The sequence below is a fragment of the Rattus norvegicus genome, chromosome 20, assembly GCF_021556685.1.
Source record: "Rattus norvegicus strain SHRSP/BbbUtx chromosome 20, alternate assembly SHRSP_T2T, whole genome shotgun sequence".
Taxonomy (NCBI): Eukaryota; Metazoa; Chordata; class Mammalia; order Rodentia; family Muridae; genus Rattus; species Rattus norvegicus.
In genome coordinates this window covers 21,720,532-21,734,557 of record NC_141553.1, presented here as the reverse complement: position 1 = coordinate 21,734,557, position 14,026 = coordinate 21,720,532, and the positions used below count along the sequence as shown (strand labels likewise).

Genomic DNA, 14,026 nt, shown 5'->3' with positions numbered 1-14,026 from the left:
AATCTTAAATAAAAAGAAAACAAAAAAGTTCTAATGGAGACACAGTGTAGGGACTATTAATCACACCTTTTTGTTAGCAGCTAGTACAAAGTTGCTGGGACAGATGACCTGGAAAGCAAACGTGTCCTTGTAGGAGAGTCAGCCTGACAGCACCTCACTGCTATGTGATTCTGCCATTGTCATGTATGCCAGTGCTGAAGCACACTCAGTGCATCTGTGATATCAGTAGAAATGGACTGGAAATACACATATACATATATCCACATGCTAGTGGCCCAAGAAACAGAGGTGTAACAAGGAAGCACAGTAGATTTTCTTTGTGCTTTAAAAGCTCAACTTCCATGTGATCATGCCAGCTTGGTGCTTGTATGACTCCAGCTATGAAAAGGAAGAGGTTAGCAAAAAGATTTTCTTCCCTTACACCAGGTCTTTGGGGTTCGTTTTTTTTTTTGTTATTGTCATTTTCACCACTAGAGTAAGAGTGGGCAGCATAGGGTGGAAATAGTCTCACACTAATTTTAGAGCATTTGCATAGCATTCTTAGAACAGGGTCTTTCTGTGACCTCACTGAAAGGAGCAACTGGACAAACAGGAACAGAACAGAAAGATGACGTTCTTGTGAGGCTCTTTCAGAGTTTGCTGACACTTCATACTGTTCTGTAAGGTATACCTGAAAAAGCCCATTTAGGGCTCCTTTATATATATGTGCATATATATTATCTAATATGAAAGGTTATTAAGCAGAGCGATCATAACCTATTTCTCTCTATATATACATATATGTATATATATCATCTTTATGTCTATCTTTATAGTAGATGTAAATTAGGTAAAAATGTATAGATATCTCGAAAGATTGTCCTCTGTTTAGTAACCTCTTGGATAAAACTAAATTGTTACAGAAGATGCTTTTGTGACAGTTAATCATGACTATCAATGGGATTTAGGATCACCTAGGAAGCAAACCTCTGGGCAAGTCCGTGAGGGAGTTTCTAGGTTAGATTAACTGATGAAGGAAGACACATCCTAAATGGGCTTGGTGTCTCAAACCAAGTCACAGGGAGAGAGCTAGCTGAGCCGCAGCACCTGTGCTTTTTAACCATGGATGCTCCGTGTCCTGCCGCCATACCTTCCCCACTGTGATGGACCGTATTCTCAAATCATGAGCTGAAACAAATCCTTTCTCCCTTAAGTTTCTTTTGTTGGGTATTTCACTGTAGCAAGAAAAGTAAGGGCTACAGTTTCAAGCTCTTGTAAGTTCATGGCAACAGTTTGTGTGTTGACTGGAGCTGAAGAGAATAGAACTATTTTACTACTGCAGGTGACTACCCATCCTGGTAAGTAGGACAAGAAAGATGGTTCCTTATAGACTCTCTGTGTGGCTTAGATATGTAGGAGAGTAGCAGACATGTTGGATGGGCTGGTAAAATGTCTCGAAGCACTTTGCTCTTTTGTGTGTGTTTGAATGAAATGTAATCTCAATGCTATCTCCTATGTGTTAACCCTCTTCAGCCTCCTGTCACATAATATGAAAGTTTTTTTAAAATTCTCCCTTTAAATGCATTAAGGCTGCCTAAGAAACTCCCCCAACCCCCATGAGGACTCAGGAAGTTGTGAACAAATGCTAGCAGAGAGCTTCATTATAGAGCATCCTGCAAAAGGGACTGGCTCTCCTCAGACCACCTATCTGAATATACAGGTAAACTTTTGTTTAACTCTGAGTTCTTGGTGCCAATCAGAACTAGGTTTTTTTTATTATTATTATTAAATTTTATTAAAGTTTTGTCAAAGCTGTTCTCTTGGACTGGAAATTTGCCTGCTGAGTTTTTGCCCAAGGCAGATTTTAATGGCTAAGCTCCCCAGGCATCAAAAGAAAAAGGAGTTAGAGAGAAGGTTTTTCCCAAAGGGTGACAGCCAGCTCTCCTCCAGAAAAAAAAAAATCCACAGAAGTATCACAAGTGAGGAGAGACTGGAGGTCCCCTGACAGCCACCTGGAGCTAATCACTCCTCCCTCTTTGCCACTTTGGCACCAACATTTCTCGCCCTTCGAAGTTTCTCATTCCCCTGCTCAAAACATCGGGAGGGTGGGGCTAATTTCCCCACGCCAGCCCACTCCTTCGTGTTGCATTTCCTTGTAGTAATTTATTTACTTTAGACTCGAGCTGGCCTTTGATTGCTCAGTCATTCATTTCTCCCGTTCCGATTCTCGAGTGACATACCTGAAGACAGAAGGGATTAAGATGAACTGTCCCGATGAATTCCAAAGGATTGTGAGAACATTGGAGTTTCTCCCTATCGACCAGACAAGCCACTGCCCATGCCTTCCTCTCTCTGCTGTCATTATCTTGCCACGGGTATGATTTTAATTAGAAGAGAAAGACAAATGTGACCTTGGACAATATTCCGGGTGGATGCTACTGAGCACAAGTGTACCAGTTATGTTTGAGGGCCCCTCCTTAGGAATAGGGGTCATTCCAAGCTGAAAGGGAAGGGACTAAAATCTACACATTCTGTTTACAGGAAGTCTTTAAGACTTGTGCCCCCTACCCCTCCAGACCACAGCTTTTGACTCCTATGAGACATGAAACAGTTCCCAGGAGATTTCATGTCAGCGATGGTGATCTCTTACTAATCACAGCCCGTTTTCAGTACCCCTGATCAGAAAACAGAGATTCTATTCATCCATTCATTTTTTGAGACGGAGTTTTGAGATGGGTTGGCTGTCCTGGAACTCCCCCTGTAGAGCAGACTGACCTCAAACTCGCACAGATCTGCCTGCTTCTGCCTCCCAGGTGCCTGGATTAAAGGGACTTTAAGAACTTGAGTCTCCAAAGGACCTTACACCAGAGAAACACCCTCCTCACCACCAGGGGCTAGAACTACCAGATGTGCACAGTGTTCTGAGCATACCTATTAGGCCATTTCTTAGGGCAGTTGAAGGATCTTTCTAGATCTTCTGTGTTTTCAGGACCATTCAGTTTGTTGACACTGTAGTACAATGGGGCTTGCCAGCTTCCAGCACTTGTAGGGTTCTCTGGAAGGTTTTATTTTAGTTGTCGTCTGTTTTCCCTGTACTTGAATAATCCCCGCACCCCACCAGCCAGCACCTACCTGCTCCCTTCTGCTTTAACTACCTTTTCCCTGATTATTTAACGGGCTGACTACCATGTGCCTATCCTGGTGACCCCCCCCCCCAGAGCTCCCAGGGAGTAAACCACCAACCAAAGAGGACACATGGTGCGGCCCATGGTTCCAGCTGCATATGTAGCAGAGGTTGGCTTTGTTGGGCATCAGTGGGAGGAGAAGCCCTTGGTCCTGTGAAGGCTCGATTCCCCAGTGTAGGAGAATGTCAGAGCAGTGAAGTGGGAGTGTGTGGATGGGAGGGGAAGCACCCTCATAGAAGGGGGATGGGAGGGGGAATAGAACAGAAAAGTGGATAACATTTGAAATGTAAATATATAAAATATCCAATAAAAACCGAAAATGGGGGAAACAATAATTAGATATCTGTTCTCTCTGATGGTCTCAGGCGACACCCGGGAAGGATTGGGGGTCTCGAGCCACAGGTTGAGAACCACTTCTTTAGCTGCTTCAGTGGTTACTGATCCTGCATCTTTCAATGGCTTTGCAAAAATCTCAGCCACTCTGCATTCGGGTCTTTCTTCTGCTTCCTCCTTTTTCCTCCTGAGATTCAGCTGCCTGGGTGTTGCCTGTTTTGCATATAGGGGTGGTCTCCCTGCACACGAAGACAATTGCCATCTGCCTTTGTTTTACGTGGACATTTCAACGTGTCATTCAGATGCCACTGAATAAGAAGATTGTAACTGGACACTGATCCTGTCTGCACTTCGGACTTCTGTCCAACTTACAAAAATGGTTACTGACATAGACACATCACTGCCGATTTAAAAGTAAATTATTTATTAGCTGACCCATGCATACTCAACCTACTATTAGGTGAAGGTAGTTTTAGATCTAGGGTTCTTAAAGTAACACTACTGAAAATGTTCATTCATTTATACATCAAGACAGTTTTTGTTTCAATATGTTTGTTAAAGATATTTGTTTAAAAATATCCTATTTTTGAAAATGTTGCAAAAGCCATTGATCTAGATAATATGTAGAGTTGGATTTTTATATTTAAAATTTTGATTTTGTGTGTGTGTGTGTGTGTGTGTGTGTGAGCAGTTGCACACATGTTGTGTGTGGGTGGACGTCAGGGGATAACTTCTTCTCCCATGTGCGGCCTGGGGATTGGATTCAGGTCATCATGCTTGGTGTCCTTTACACACACCCTACTCCCACCCCTGAGCCATCTCAGCGGCACAGAATTTGGATTCTCATTTATGGTGTTTGTACGAAATTCTCTCTTGACTATAATGTTTGTATTTTAACTGGAGGGAGAGGCATACCTTTGCTGCTAGTTAGTTCTATGTGGCAAGCACCTAGTTCAGTACCCAGTGGCTCTGTGGGATAGACCTTCAGGAACCTAGTTCAGTACCCAGTGGCTTAAGGCTTTTTAAAAATAATTAATAATTTGATTTAATAATAATTTTTAAAGATTTATTTATTTTATGTACCCTGACTTAATGCACACCAGGAGAACACTTTGGATCCCATTACAAATGGTTGTGAGCCACCATGTGGTGGCTGAGATTTGAACTCAGGACCTCTGGAAGAGCAGCCTGTGTTTTTAACTGCTGAGTCATCTCTCCAGCCCCATCTCAAGGCTTCTTAAAGCAACAATCCCCAGTGATCCCCGTATCTCCACTTCATGCCAAACTGAAATTACAAGTGCAGCAACCATGACTACTTTTACATAGGTGGTGTGGATTTGAACTCAGGTCCTCATGTTTGCTCAGCATGAGCCATCCTCCCAGCTCCCATGGCATAAAGGTCTGGGGGGGGGTCGGGGGGGGGGGACGACACTTACTGTAGCTAAGCCCTTAGCTCCTCCTAATCCTCTATCTCGCTGATCTGGTTATATGGTTCTAGACCACAATGCAGCTCATCCAAGGCCATGTAATGTCTGATCTCAATTTTGCAAAAAGCAAATTAAAAAACAGTCTTAGTTTTGCACCTTGGAGTGAAGCGGATACGCATGTCTGACAGGATTATAAGCAGCTCAGATCAAAGTATTGATCACGAGTGGGTACATTATCTTCCAGTGGGAGGATCAGGTTGGACAAGACAATCTATTATTGCCTTCATCAACAGGCCCACCGACGAGCCATTGACCCGACTGACACCAACTTCCGCTTGTCGATTTACTTTAGCTGTAAAGCACACAGCAGCGCACTGCACTTCCGTGTCATTTCTCCGGAAGGAAAGGTTGAGGATGGTGGCTTCCCAGGTTGATACTCTTCCCTGCCCCCATCTCAGGCACTTCCTTTTAAAAGAGAGACAAGAGATCACATTTTTCTCTCGCTCAAGTGAATCTCTTCTTCCCACCGGGTTCCTCCCCTACTTCCATGCTGACTTTTGTTGTCTGTCTGGACATCACCATCGTATTTCATTAGTGTCGCCTGCCTCAATGAGGGGGAGGAGTGTTTTATGTGAGCAAGGGCCACTTGCCAGCGGCTACAACACTCAGGAATATGTCCTCTCCTCTCTGAGCAACCACTAACTCCATTAAGTCCGTTCCTCTTCAGGGAGAGGGGCGGAGACTTATAAGCCCCACCCCCAAGCGTGATGGAAAGTTGACGGGCCCAGTCTTATTCAGGGAACCACTGCTACTAGGAGTTCGTAGATGCGTCAGTCATATCATGTCTGGAATAGCTCTTCTTGCAGCACAGTACTCCTTCCAACCGGCTCATTCTGACCCCTTCTTCCATGATGTCGAGCCTTGGAAGAGGGTCATATAGATGTTGTATTTAGGGATGGGCACCAGACACTTAAGAGCTTCTCCCTTACCAATAGAAGCATCTATGACCATGGCTGAGAGCAGTAAAATCTAGCCTGCTTTAGTTTGTTTTTTTTTAAAGATTTATTTATTTATTATATATAAGTATACTGTAGCTGTCTTCAGATACATCAGAAGAGGGCATCTGATCTCTTTACAGATGGCTGAGCCACCATGTGGTTGCTGGGAATTGAACTCATGACCTCTGGAAGAGCAGTCGGGTGCTCTTAACCGCTGAGCCATCTCTCCAGCCCCTTAGTTTGTTTTTTTTATTTTGTTCTTTGAGATAGGGTCTCACTGTGTAGCTATGATTGTCCTATGTAGATCAGGCTAGTCTCGAACTCACCAAGATCTACCTACCTCTACCATCCAAGTAGGAGGATTAAGTGCATGTGCCAATTACACATAGGTAGCCTTTTCTTAAATGAAGAGTAGGGCTGGTGTCCATCTTTCCTTCGTGAATGTCAAGAACACGGTTTGCCACTGGTGTTTGCTCACAAGTCTAGCCTGACTACTTGGTCTTGGCAGGCACCAGAGTTCAATCTCCTCAAGTAGTTTATATCAAGTAGTACGAGGCAAACGGTGTCCTAGTTTCATAAAATAGAACCAGGAAACCTTAGAAAAATTGAAAGGACCCTTGAAATCCCATTGTCCAGTGTTATGACTATCCCATGGGCTCAACCTGGCTCATAGACATTTTTAGTTTGACTTGTAGTGTTTTTATAGCTTTGGGATAAAAAACAAAAACATGTGCTATTTACTGAGTACCTACTGTGTGCCCCTTCCTGGGTCTCTTATGGGCGCTGTGTTGTGTAAGTCGGGCATAATCTTAGAAAGTGCATTACTGCTACTTTGTATATATGAAAAGAAAGACCTATTAAAGAGCTACCCCGGTACTGAAGTTAAGAGGCAGACCTGACATGAAATTTGAACCGGGACTGCATAAGTTCAGAGCTCACCTCCCTGTCAGCAGCAAGAAATGATTTGCCGGCATTTTTTTAAGAGCCAAGGGATTTTACGTAACCATGGAATCACTGCTTTCTCTTGAATAAGTGTAGGTCACAGAAAGAGGACTGGAGGGATGGCTCGGCTAGTAAAGTGCTTGACAGACAAGGACGTGTACATTGAGTTTCCCGAATTCACAGAGGGAAGCTAGCTGTATACACTTGTAATCCCAGCACTTGAGAAGGCAGTGACAGGCAGATCCCTGGGGTTCATTGACAACCCAGAGTATCTAACTTGGCAGGTTCTGGGCAAGTGAGAGACTGTCTTCCAGGATCTGAGAACCGAGAGCTGAGGTTTCCCGGTTGTCAGTGCCTGCACACATATGAACATATATGTAATCACACAAGGTATGGCAAAAGTCCACAGGCGATGAGAATATTTAACTCTCTTTTTTTTGTCTTTTCTTTTTTTTCTGGAGCTGGGGACCGAACCCAGGGCCTTGCGCTTGCTAGGCAAGCACTCTACCACTGAGCTAAATCCCCAACCCCGAATATTTAACTCTTAAATTTGCTTACTTCCTTAAAAAATGGTTTACATCTCTCATATCCATAACTTCTGGATGTGTTTCGGTATTTATAAGTCCTGACCTATTCAATGGTTCTTAGTTAGGGTGATTTATGCCTACCCCCACCTCACCCCACTAGGTAGGATTTTTGGCAATGTGTGCGAACATGTTTGGTCATAACACAATAAACAGATGTCACTGGCTAGAGGTCAGGGATGCTGCAAACATCTACAGAATTTTCTGGTCCAAAATATTGGCAATGCTAAGGTTGAGAAATGATGGTCTAACTCAACTCCATTTCATTCATGAGAAGGGGATGGAGAGAGGGCTAGCCAGTTAAGAGCGCTTCCCTCTCTTGAAGAGGACCAAAGTTCTGTACCCCACACCTATGCTGAAAGTGTCAACCATGTGGAGCTCTTGATTCCAGGGCATCTGACATCTATCCCTGCATATCCCTAAGTCCACATACACATACTTTAAAAAAAGTAATAGATCATATAAAAGGAAAGAGATTTCAATGGTTGTGAATTGCCCTAGTCCCAAAGGAAGTCGGTGTTAAAAGAAATGAGATTCTACATAGCGTCACCCTTCCTGATGTCTCATCCTGAGGGTCACAGGCTGTGAGCAGAGATCCTTATCAATAACATTTTTATAGTTATCAATAACGTTTTTATAGTTTGCTTTCTTAAGGTGAGATAAAGAAAAAGCCATGACAGTAGACGTGGAAACCCTCATTGTCTAACACAACGGATAGAAGACTTGCTAATTAAGAATCTTCTAATTAGCCGTAAGTGAGAAATGCTAAGGCTTCAAAACCAACTGCTGGGACCCCATTATAAATCACACCCTTTTCTTAGCACCTGTAAGGCACCAGTGTCATATAAGGTGCACATAGTGGACAGGGGGATAGCTCTGCTTCTCTCCTTAACGCATTTGATCTACAAGGAGAAGGCCACCGAGCATTTGGTTGTGATTCAATCAATGAAGAAGGCTAGGAAATTCACAGAACTGCTCTAAACTGTATCCTTTCTTGTGGGTTTGAAGCTTTGCAGATGAGACAGCAGTTTTCATCAAATCTCTGAACTTTGCTTGCATGGTTGTCGTGGCTCAGTAGCCTTGTTTTGCGGGAGGATGCTTCTGCAACTTCTCCGAAGACCTGAACTAGGGAGGACGCTTCTGCAACTTCTCCGAAGACCTGAACTAGGGAGGACGCTTCTGCAACTTCTCCGAAGACCTGAACTAGGGAGGACGCTTCTGCAACTTCTCCGAAGACCTGAACTAGGTCACCAGAAACTGCTGCCTTCATTTCCAGGCTCCGCAAGGGAGAAGACACAGCTCATGACTCCCCACACACTCGCTGGATGGAGTACCGGGCTGTAGCCTCCACATTCCACACTGCTAGTATTTTCTCTACCAAACTCTTGTTGACAAATGAGAGTAATACATTACCCTACACAGTCAAATAAATACTCTAATCGGACAGCTCCAGGTTGCCAGCATTCTGATGGCTTCAGAGTCTTTCCATCTTCATAACTGTCCTCCTCCTTCCGGGGGAAGTGTCTGGCAAGCACAAGACTGGCAGCTCCGGGTGTCACTTCCGTCCTTGATGGTTTGTAGTAGGAGAAAAAGATACTTGCTTTCTTTTGGGTACATCTTGTTACTTGCTTTGTTTACACAGGAACCTTTCCAAAGCTTTTCCCTCCCCACCCCCACAGGCCGCTGACCGGCTGTAACAGATAAGTCAACATGAGACAGCATCAGACTCTCCCATCAGCTAAGGGCAAGGAGTTAGCAGTCTGGGTTTAATAAAACATTTGGCTATGAAGAGGGGAGTTAACCACAAGCAACCAGGGTTCTTTTCACCGAAAGAAAAGAGATAGCTGGGGTCAGGACATCAACAGGGAACCTGGGAACTATTAGGATTTCTGATGCTGCCCACCTTATGTTGGGGCAGGACAGAAGCCCTTCCCTAACCCTGTGGGTGACATTCCAAACAATAGAGGCAGGCAATTGAATAGCTAGAGTCTTAGGTCAATGTTACAGCCCACGCTAAACTAAATGGAGAAAGGGCTAAAAGTGGGTTAACCTTCACTATTCGCAGGAAGCCCAGGGTAGCACATGCTGGTGTGGCAGTGCTCCGGGGACAGAGAGTGCTGGTGGCTGATTCAATAGTGGAATTTGTGTCTCTCTTGGTTGACCAAGGAAGGCCTGCGTTGTCCTCACTTTTTCCCCTCATGGTGCTTCATGACGCTTTGAGGGGGTCCCAAGAAGTCCATTTTCAACTGAGTCTCCCAGACCGAGACTGGTGAGGAGCCCACGTGAGGGGGGGTGGTCAGAGCGTAGCCTTTTCTTTTTCTTGTTTTGCTTTTTCGAATCAGACTTTCTCTATGTAGCCTTGGCTGTCCTGGAACTTGCTCTGTAGACCGGATTGGCCTCCAACTCAGAGATCTGCCTGCCTATGCCTCCCAGGGGCTGGGATTAAAGGGATAGGCCATACCACTCAGCTAGCTTTTTCTGCTGGGTCCATTTAGCCTGTTGCCCAAAATATCTGGATTTGGAGTTGCTGTGTGTAAGGACACCTAAATGAAGTTGCTAAGTATGGACACCTGAGTGCCGAAGACTGCATTCGAACTACCATTTACCCATTGAGGACTTAGTGAGTTATATACCTTCCCCAAGTTCTAATGAACATGTCTAACTAGGAAATGTAGATAATGCCCACCCTCTGTTAATTAACTGAGACTACATACAGGGTGGAAACATGTGGAACAAGGATAAGACCTGTTGTCAGTCTCAGTGGGTGGCAACTCAGAACGTTGTCATCGGGGACATACGCTAGCATTCTAGAATGTTTCATATCCAATCAGCTAACACACCACAGTCACCAATTCAATGTCTGTGATCAGTCAAAATCGATCTCTTCTCATTAAAACTGCTTTTCTGAGCTCCCGGATTTGTCTCCGGGAAAAAAATATGTCTTTTAAATCGAAAGCGAAGCTGGTGGAAGAATTAAATAAAATGTTATATCTGCGGCTTAATTAAATATAAGTGCTATAAATAGTGTGTCACTTTCCAGTGACAGGACTGTGTACGTGCCAAGCTTAATCATAGCTGGATTCCCAAGAACTGGATCTGGGTTTTTTCCTCCCCCCCTTCCCTTCTTGGCCCGACAGGGGTGCTCTCCCCGCCTGTGGAGGCTGTGGAAGTTTGTTTAAACTTCTGATTTGCAAACTGGAGGTCAGGTCCCTCCTTGGCACTCTTCAAAGCCCAGCATTTAATTAAGATGCAGATGTCTCTGCTGGCAGTCTAGCATCTTTCCTGTCAAGGGGAAGGCCCTTGGCTATCTCGGGAGGGACTTGGGCAAAAAAAGGACCCCTCCGTGGGGTTCTCCATCTTTGTGAGGAGACCGTACTGATGATGATGTATGAGACAGCCTTGCCTTTTGGAGACTAAAGGGGACATGACAGGGGGATAATATGAGAGAATAACCCTGTCTCCCTAATGGAGACTGATGGCCTTCGCCTGTCTTCCTGGCATTGTTGCGGCTGTGGTTGAGCTGCCTTCTCCAGAGAAATGTCACAGGATGGCAGGTTCAGTATGCCAGACACTCTACCCTCCATGGTAGTCTTGCACCATGGTGGGGTGATGGGAGAAACACATGGAGGGGTCATGTGGGCCTCCCGGGGGAGCCCTAGCAGCCCCCCACCTTGGCATTGACATGCAGGTGTCAGTATGTCAGCAATGACAGTCCTCACTTGATTGGCTTTTGTCCCCCCTCCCCCGCCACGCACACACTCTCCATCCCCCAAATAAGTAGGTTAAACCGAAAGTCTGAAACTCACTGATAAAAAAAAAATCCTCAATCCTCAGGAGGAGCCCCTGCTCCCCCCTCAGGTCCCTTCTGGGCCCCAGGAAAGAAGACTAGAGGAGCGATGTCATCTCTGAGAGCCGTTTTAGTCATTTCACTGCACTGTGGTTACCACATGTTTGGGGAAGACAATTGATTTCACAGATCTGTGTGGGAGGCTGAGGATTTGGCTCTGAAGAAGCTTTCCCCGGAGCACAGGCTCCCTAATTGACACACAGCAAAGTCACTCTTCAAGGAAAAAAAAATTCTCTCGGAGCTAATTTCTTTTTCAACTTAATTTTAATTTTTGAACTCAATTGTATTTTTTTTTAAAGGAGAGACAGTTTTCCTTTTTACCCGTTACACCTCCCCCTCCCAAACCCCTTCCCAGGATCTCCACATAGGTGAGACAGACCGAATATTATCACAATTTCCGCTTCAACGCAATTTTTGAGGCTACCAGAGAGTGCAAGACTCGGGGGTCTCGTGGCAAGGAACCCTCTACCTGGAAGGAATCTGAATTTATTTTTGTTTCTACTTTGGTTTGCCCCTACATCTAAACCGGGTGTGTCTCTTCTGAGCCAGGTCTAGCAATGTAGGGGGAGAAGGAGGGGATTATGGGTAGATGAGTACTGATGACTTTGCAAGTCTGCCTACCTCGGGGTTGGTTACTGTTACACTTCCTTCTAGATGCTTCCAGATGTCAGCTTGGATGGCTGCGTTCTCCTGAAAGGAATTAGTTCCGATTCTAAATAAATAATAGGCCAAGCCGGGAAAAGAATGAAAGAAAAGAGAAAGAAAAGCCCCAATTGCTAGGTCTGTGGGTGGTGGTGGGCGCTTGCCGCTGGTTTAGAAGTTTAAATGCAGATCCTCCACATTTGCTCTATTTAAAATGGCGAGGTAGCTTTTCACGCCCTCTGAAAAGTTAATAGCCCACCTTAAATGAGATGGTAGCCTGAAGTGGAGCAGTGTTTTTTTTTCCCTAATTATACTCCCTGTGGGAGGAGTACATGTGCTTTAGAGAATTTATGAAGATAAGGCTGCCTACCCCCACCCCCAAACAGCTCCCAGGATGACCAGCGAAGGATCAACATTTGATTGGCATGAGAGTCAACCTGGTGTGAAATAGATGGGAGAGGGAGGGGCTTATGTACTCGCCCCAACACTCAAGGCAAACAGAGCACCGCTGAGAGCATCTTCCTTCAACCCTTTGTCTTTTCCTTTGTTGGGTCCTTTCCCCGGGTCAGGGCAATCAAGTCTGAGTTCAGCTTGGACTAGGTGCACGAGGGAGGAGGCCACTTCTCACTTCCATGGTTTTGCCTTCGAGTTTTCCGGAGTAGCATGCATGCGGAATTGGTCAAAACCACAGGCAGGCCCTGTAGTCAGTGTGGACACTGGGTGATTGAGCGAAGTTAGGGAAAGGAAGGAAGTACCAGAGAAGGAAGGCTTGTGTGGGTGGGAGGCCGTTCCAAACTCAGAAGATGACAGGGAAACTGCTGTGGGTCTCACGCTGAGGCTCCTGGGGCGAGGCGTCTAATCTCAGCTCTGCTGTCTCTGACCTTGCGTGGGACCTTGGCTGGGATCAAAACTCTCGGCATCACCAAACACCCCTCCTCCCAAATGGAAACTCTTATTGTATCGGTTGCCAAGGAGGAGTAGTATTTCAAACGCTCAAGCATTGCAGTCAAGAAACAAAAAAAAAAAATCCAGTGAGGCCCAGGGGAAGGAAGGAAAATGGGGTCTTGGAGAGAAGAGGAAATGACACGTTTCACGAAATTAGAGGTTTTTTAGGGTTGCTTTGGGCACAGTTGTGAGAGGAAGTGCTGGTTATTAAGAGAAACAATCGCTAATCTAATCTCTACCAGAGATGTAGCAAGTCCAAGCACACATTTAAAAAAATTTTTTTTTTCTGGATTTTGGATTTTCAACTAGATGCTCTCATGTGAGCTTAACTCAGGGAAGGAAATATTTTGAGGAAGAACTGCTTTTACTCCTGGTCCACATCGTGTAGCTGAAGGAAGGCTATAAAGTTGAACAGTAGAGAGCCACCTCGATTTTTAGACATTTCCTTAACAGTAACTGTCCTTGTGCTAAGACCTCCTCTAAAGGTCCCCCTGTGCTCCCATTCAGGGCATGCTCTGACAGCCTGCAGGCTCACGACCATCTGAACTCCTCACAGTGGGTGGCAACGCCTGGTTACTTCTGTGTTCTATACTAGTCTGCCATCTCGAAGACTGAAAAATACTTAAATGTTCCTTAAGAGGCCCATATTGACCATAGATGGGAGAGGGAGAATAAGGAGCTTCCTAGTGACAAATTACTATAGCGTGTGTGATGGTTTGTGTTCGCTTGGCCCAGAGAGTGACACTATTAGAAGGTGTGGTCCTGTTGGAATAGGTGTGGCCTTGTTGGAATAGGCATGGCCTTGTTGGAGTAGCTGTGTCACTGTGAGTGTGGGCTTTAAGACCCTCATCCTGACTGGAAGCCTGTATTCTACTAGCAGCCTTCAGATGAAGATGTAGAACTCAGCTCCTCCTGCACCATGCCTGCCTGGATGCTGCCATGATCCCACCTTGATGATAATGGACTGAACCTCTGAACCTGTAAGCCAGCCCCAATGAAATATTGTCCTTTATAAGAGTTGCATTGGTCAAGGTGTCTGTTCACAGCAGAAAAATCCTAAGACAGCATGTGACAGATGACCATGAAGCACACCTAATAGAAGAATCAGTGACTGAAGCATTTGCTACACAAGTGGGAGGAGTTG

General features: G+C 45.2%; 1 long non-coding RNA gene across 1 annotated transcript; it reads left to right on the top strand.

Moving 5' to 3' along the window:
- The first annotated feature begins 581 nt into the window (after positions 1-581).
- On the top strand, positions 582-8,892 carry LOC120098946 (uncharacterized). The gene is made up of 2 exons (XR_015646010.1): positions 582-664; positions 8,457-8,892. It is a non-coding gene; the product is annotated as an uncharacterized LOC120098946 (long non-coding RNA).
- Positions 8,893-14,026: the final 5,134 nt, after the last annotated feature.